This window comes from Dendrobates tinctorius, unplaced genomic scaffold (assembly GCF_039654945.1).
Source record: "Dendrobates tinctorius isolate UK_male_01 unplaced genomic scaffold, ASM3965494v1 ptg000251l, whole genome shotgun sequence".
In the NCBI taxonomy this organism is placed as follows: Eukaryota; Metazoa; Chordata; class Amphibia; order Anura; family Dendrobatidae; genus Dendrobates; species Dendrobates tinctorius.
This window is the reverse complement of record NW_027361918.1, coordinates 5,749,115-5,756,820: the sequence shown is the minus strand read 5'-3', so window position 1 is coordinate 5,756,820 and position 7,706 is coordinate 5,749,115.

Below are 7,706 nucleotides of genomic sequence, written 5' to 3'. Positions count from 1 at the left end.
TCAGAGGTCCCCTGCCGGGTATTCGGGTCCATACAGCAGCACAAGACAGCGTGTGGAAAAGGAGGTTAGAGGGTTACAGGTGCGCAGGTTTCCCTACCCTCCCAGGTGTTACTCCTGCCCTTACAAGGACAGGCCCCAAATGGACCCTATAGTGTCACCCCCAGTCATCAGAAGGGGTATTGGCTCCCCAATAACGGGGACTCATCAGGGGAGTTATACAAATAGATAGGTTTCCCTACGCTCCCTGTCGTGCCCAGGTATTACTCCTGCCCTTACTTTTTGGCAGTGATATGGACAGTCACTCTGCTAGTTGAGCCATTGCGGGGCCTTCTCTTTTTCTTTATGGACAAATATATTTAAACCCCCTTATATCTATTTGTATAACTCCCCTGATGAGTCCCCGTTATTGGGGAGCCAATACCCCTTCTGACGACTGGGGGTGACACTATAGGGTCCATTTGGGGCCTGTCCTTGTAAGGGCAGGAGTAACACCTGGGAGGGTAGGGAAACCTGCGCACCTGTAACCCTCTAACCTCCTTTTCCACACGCTGTCTTGTGCTGCTGTATGGACCCGAATACCCGGCAGGGGACCTCTGAAGAATACGCCTGGGCGTCTACGTCCATGAGTAATGGTGATTTTTTAAATGAGCACTGATACACACGAGCGCTATTATGTCTGTTTATGTGATGTCTCAGGTTTTAATGAATTATTACAGGTTATGTTTGATTTTGAATGGGAATCCTCCAAGCTACTGACATTTAACCCCTGAGGGTTGTACATGTGGTATTAGGCATTCTTTGCCACAGCTGATCTTGTCCTCCACATTGCACCTCGGTGCAGCCGCTAAGATTCCTCCACTAGCTCAGACAAGATCGGAGCAGACGCATCAATTAAACGGACAGCGTTTAGGGTTTTTCACTGGGTTTGAGTATATACCTGACAGGCGGAATACAGCGGCATCCATCGCCCATCGTATACGGCGGCATCCATCATATATGGCGGAATCCATCACTCATCGTATATAGTGGCTTCCATCACCCATTCTATACGACAGCATCCAACGCCCATTGCATGCAATGGCATCTGTAACCCATTGTATGCGGTGGCATCCCTCACCCATTGCATACAGCGACATCCATCACCCATTGTATGTGGTGACATCCATCACCCAGTGTATGCGGTGGCATCCATCACCCATTGTATGCAGCGGCATCCATCACCCATTGCATACAGCGACATCCCTCACCCATTGTATGCGGTGGAATGCATCACTCATTGCATATGGCAGTATCCCTCGTCCATTGTATGCGGTGGCATCCATCACCCATTCCATACAGCGACATCCCTCGCCCACTGTATGCGGCAGCATCCGTCGCCCATCGTATGCGGTGGCATCCATAACCCATTGTAGGCGGTGGCATCCATCACGCATCGTATACGACGGCATCCATCACCCACTGAATACGGCGGCATCCCTCACCCATTGTATGGAGCGACATCCCTCACCCATTGTATGGAGCGACATCCCTCGTCCATTGTATGCGGTGGCATCCATCACCCATTCCATACAGCGACATCCCTCGCCCATTGTATGCGGCGGCATCCATCGCCCATTGTATGCGGTGGCATCCATCGCCCATTGTATGCGGTGGCATCCATTGCCCATTGTATGCGGTGGCATCCATCGCCCATTGTATGCGGCGGCATCCCTCGCCCATTGTATGCGGTGGCATCCATCGCCCATTGTATGCGGTGGCATCCATTGCCCATTGTATGCGGTGGCATCCATCATCCATTGTATGTGGTGGCATCCCTCACCCATTGTATGCGGTGGCATCCCTCACCCATTGTATGCGGTGGCATCCATCACCCATTGTATGCGGTGGCATCCCTCGCTCATTGTATACGGCGGCAACCATTACCCATTGTATACAGTGCCATCCATCACGCATTGTATACGGTGGCATCCATCACCCATCGTATACAGTGGCATCCATCACCCATCGTACACAGTGGCATCCATCACACATTGTATGCGGTGGCATCCATCACCCATCGTATACAGTGGCATCCATCACCCATTGTATACAGCGGCATCCCTTGTCCATTGTATGCGGTGGCATCCCTCGCCCATTGTATATGGCGGCATCCATCACCCATTGTATGCGGTGGCATCCATCACCCATTGTATACGGCAGCATCCCTTGTCCATTTTATGCGGTGGCATCCATCACCCATTGTATACGACAGCATCCCTTGTCCATTTTATGCGGTAGCATCCATCACGCATTGTATGCAGTGGCATCCATCACCCATTGTATACGGTGGCATCCCTTGTCCATTGTATGCGGTGGCATCCATCACCCATCGTATACAGTGGCATCCATCACACATTTTATGCGGTGGCATCCATCACCCATCGTATACAGTGGCATCCATCACGCATTGTATGCGGTGGCATCCATCACCCATTGTATATAATGGCATCCATCACCCATTGTATACAGCGGCATCCCTTGTCCATTGTATGCGGCGGCATCCCTCGCCCATTGTATACGGCGGCATCCATCACCCATTGTATGCGGTGGCATCCATCACCCATTGTATGCGGTGGCATCCCTCGCCCATCGTATATAGTGGCATCCATCACCCATTGTATAAAGTGGCATCCATCACCCATTGTATGCGGTGGCATCCCTCGCTCATTGTATACGGCGGCATCCATCACCCATCGTATACAGTGGCATCCATCACGCATTGTATGTGGTGGCATCCCTTGTCCATTGTATGCTGTGGCATCCCTTGCTCATTGTATACGGCGGCATCCATCACCCACTGTATGCGGTGGCATCCCTTGTCCATTGTATGCGGTGGCATCCATCACCCATCGTATACAGTGGCATCCATCACCCATTGTATGCGGTGGCATCCATCACCCATTGTATAAAGTGGCATCCATCACGCATTGTATATGGCGGCATCCATCACCCATTGTTTGTGGTGGCATCCATCACCCATTGTATATGGCGGCATCCATCACCCATTGTATGCGGTGGCATCCCTCGCTCATTGTATACGGCGGCATCCATCACCCATTGTATGTGGTGGCATCCCTTGTCAATTGTATGCGGTGGCATCCATCACCCATTGTTTGTGGTGGCATCCCTTGTCCATTGTATTCTGTGGCATCCCTCGCTCATTGTATACGGCGGCATCCATCACCCACTGTATGTGGTGGCATCCCTTGTCAATTGTATGCGGTGGCATCCATCACCCATCGCATACAGTGGCATCCATCACCCATTGTATACAGTGGCATCCATCACCCATTGTATACAGTGGCATCCATCATGAATTGTATGCTGTGGCATCCCTCACTCATTGTATACGGTGGCATCCATCACCCACTGTATGCGGTGGCATCCCTTGTCCATTGTATGCAGTGGCATCCATCACAAATTGTATAAGGTGGCATCCATCACCCATCGTATACAGTGGCATCCATCACCCATCGTATACAGTGGCATCCATCACGCATTGTATGTGGTGGCATCCCTTGTCCATTGTATGCTGTGGCATCCCTTGCTCATTGTATACGGCGGCATCCATCACCCACTGTATGCGGTGGCATCCCTTGTCCATTGTATGCGGTGGCATCCATCACCCATCGTATACAGTGGCATCCATCACCCATTGTATGCGGTGGCATCCCTTGTCCATTGTATGCGGTGGCATCCCTCGCTCATTGTATACAGTGGCATCCATCACCCATTGTATGTGGTGGCATCCATCACCCATTGTATGCGGTGGCATCCATCACCCATTGTATGCGGTGGCATCCATCACCCATTGTATAAAGTGGCATCCATCACGCATTGTTTGTGGTGGCATCCATCACCCATTGTATACGGCGGCATCCATCACCCATTGTATGCGGTGGCATCCCTCGCTCATTGTATACGGCGGCATCCATCACCCATTGTATGCGGTGGCATCCCTCGCTCATTGTATACGGCGGCATCCTTCACCCATCGTATACAGTGGCATCCATCACCCATTGTATACAGTGGCATCCATCACGCATTGTATGCGGTGGCATCCCTTGTCCATTGTATGCTGTGGCATCCCTCGCTCATTGTATACGGCGGCATCCATCACCCACTGTATGTGGTGGCATCCCTTGTCAATTGTATGCGGTGGCATCCATCACCCATCGCATACAGTGGCATCCATCACCCATTGTATACAGTGGCATCCATCACCCATTGTATACAGTGGCATCCATCATGAATTGTATGCTGTGGCATCCCTCACTCATTGTATACGGTGGCATCCATCACCCACTGTATGCGGTGGCATCCCTTGTCCATTGTATGCAGTGGCATCCATCACAAATTGTATAAGGTGGCATCCATCACCCATCGTATACAGTGGCATCCATCACGCATTGTATGCGGTGGCATCCATCACCCATTGTATGCGGTGGCATCCATCACCCATTGTATGCGGTGGCATCCATCACCCATCGTATACAGTGGCATCCATCACCCATTGTATAAAGTGGCATCCATCACCCATTGTATGCGGTGGCATCCATCACGCATTGCATATGGCGGCATCCATCACCCATTGTTTGTGGTGGCATCCATCACCCATTGTATACGGCGGCATCCATCACCCATTGTTTGCAGTGGTATCCATCACCCATTGTATGCGGTGGCATCCCTCGCTCATTGTATACGGCGGCATCCATCACCCATCGTATACAGTGGCATCCATCACCCATCGTATACAGTGGCATCCATCACCCACTGTATGTGGTGGCATCCCTTGTCAATTGTATGCGGTGGCATCCATCACCCATCGCATACAGTGGCATCCATCACCCATTGTATACAGTGGCATCCATCACCCATCGTATACAGTGGCATCCATCACCCACTGTATGTGGTGGCATCCCTTGTCCATTGTATGCGGTGGCATCCATCACCCATTGTATGTGGTGGCATCCATCACCCATTGTATGCGGTGACATCCATCACCCATTGTATGCGGTGGCATCCATCACCCATTGTATAAAGTGGCATCCATCACCCATTGTATAAAGTGGCATCCATCACGCATTGTATATGGCGGCATCCATCACCCATTGTTTGTGGTGGCATCCATCACCCATTGTATACGGCGGCATCCATCATCCATTGTATGCGGTGGCATCCCTCGCTCATTGTATACGGCGGCATCCATCACCCATTGTATGCGGTGGCATCCCTCGCTCATTGTATACGGCGGCATCCATCACCCATTGTATACAGTGGCATCCATCACGCATTGTATGCGGTGGCATCCCTTGTCCATTGTATGCTGTGGCATCCCTCGCTCATTGTATACGGCGGCATCCATCACCCACTGTATGTGGTGGCATCCCTTGTCAATTGTATGTGGTGGCATCCATCACCCATTGTATACAGTGGCATCCATCATGAATTGTATGCTGTGGCATCCCTCACTCATTGTATACGGTGGCATCCATCACTCATTGTATGCGGTGGCATCCCTTGTCCATTGTATGCAGTGGCATCCATCACAAATTATATAAGGTGGCATCCATCACCCATCGTATACAGTGGCATCCATCACGCATTGTATGCGGTGGCATCCATCACCCATCTTATACAGTGGCATCTATCACCCATTGTATACGGTGTCATCCCTCGCCCATTGTATACGGCGGCATCCATCACCCATTGTATGCGGTGGCATCCCTTATCCATTGTATGCGGTGGCATCCCTCGCTCATTGTATACGGCGGCATCCATCACCCATCGTATACAGTGGCATCCCTCGCTCATTGTATATGGCGGCATCCATCTCCCATTGTATACAGTGGCATTCCTCGCCCATTGTATACTGCGGCATCCATTGCATACAGCGGTTTTTGGTGGCACCCACCGCAAGAAAATAGTGTAAGACATTTATGGCAGGATTTCTTTTCTGTACAAGGGTACAGTGTTGGGCAGCTCCTCGGGGGGGGGGTGCTTGGCGGTGGTGGGGGTCTGGATTTTGTCTGCGCCATGTCCAGTGTCGGGCAGCTCCTCGAGGGGAGGGGTGCTCGGCCGTGGTGGGGTCTGGACTTCTTCTGCACCATGTCCAGTGTCGGGCAGCTCCTCGGGAAGGTGCTCGGCAGTGGTGGGGTCTGAATTTCTTCTACGCCATGTCCAGTGTCGGGCAGCTCCTCGGGGGGGTGCTCGGCGGTGGTGGGGTCTGGATTTCGTCTGCGCCATGTACAGTGTCTGGCAGCTCCTCGGGGGGAGGGGTGCTCGGCAGTGGTGGGGTCTAGATTTCTTCTGCACCATGTCCAGTGTCGGGCAGCTCCTCGGGGGTGTGCTCGGCAGTGGTGGGGTCTGGATCTCGTCTGCGCCATGCCAGTGTCGGGCAGCTCCTCAGGGGGGGGGGGTGCTCGGCAGTGGTGGGGTCTGGATTTCTTCTGCGCCATGTTCAGTGTCGGGCAGCTCCTCGGGGGGGGGGGGGGGGGTGCTCGGCAGTGGTGGGGTCTGGATTTCGTCTGTGCCATGTCCAGTGTCAGGCAGCTCCTCGGGGGGGTGCTCGGCAGTGGTGGGGTCTGGATTTCTTCTGCACCATGTCCAGTGTCGGGCAGCTCCTCGGGGGGGGTGGGGGTGCTCGGCAGTGGTGGGGTCTGGATTTCGCCTGCACCATGTCCAGTTTCGGGCAGCTCCTCGGGGGGGGTGCTCGGCAGTGGTGGGGTCTGGATTTCGCCTGCACCATGTCCAGTGTCGGGCAGCTCCTCGGGGGGGTGCTCGGCAGTGGTGGGGTCTGGATTTCGCCTGCACCATGTCCAGTGTCGGGCAGCTCCTCGGGGGGGGTGCTCGGTGGTGGTGGGGTCTGGATTTCGTCTGCACCATGTCCAGTGTCGGGCAGCTCCTCGGGGGGGGGTGCTCGGCGGTGGTGGGGTCTGGATTTCGTCTGCACCATGTCCAGTGTCGGGCAGCTCCTCGGGGGGGGGGGGGGGTGCTCGGCGGTGGTGGGGTCTGGATTTCGTCTGCACCATGTCCAGTGTCGTGTCTCGTGTGTCTGGTCTATCGCAGTGTGTACTTTGTCCTTCATGTCACTGCCGGGGAGCTTCCCGGGGTTGTGTGAGATTAGATGGGGGACTCGGAGCACCCCAAACCTCGGCTCTTTCTGGTAATACTGAATGTGGCCGAGACCCATCCTCCTAATATCAGATAACCTCCGTAAGTATATGAACCCCCCTCCTCCGTACAGGCTGCTGGCAGGGGTGATGGAGAAACTCATTTTCAGGAGCTGCGGGGGGCGAAGGGCAATTCTGCTCATCATGTGTAAAATGAAGGTCCCCACGACGATGGTGGACGTGTAATGTGTCCATAACGTGAGGTGATACAACGTGAGGTTGGCGGGATTATTAAGGGATTCCTCACGGTGATCACTTGATACAATGTAGCGTTCTCCGGATACATCCGAACATTACTGGTGATTGTGCTGTGACCACAGGAGGCCAAGAATCCAAATGTGGTCACACATCACCGATGTATCTGAGGAGGCATCAAAGGACAAGATGTAACAGCGCCCTATGGGCCAATCCAAGCCCCTTCCAGGACCCTGTGACGGGGAGAACGTCCATACTGCCCCCTGCTGGCTGTCTAGATGGTGTTTGTGACACTGTGGT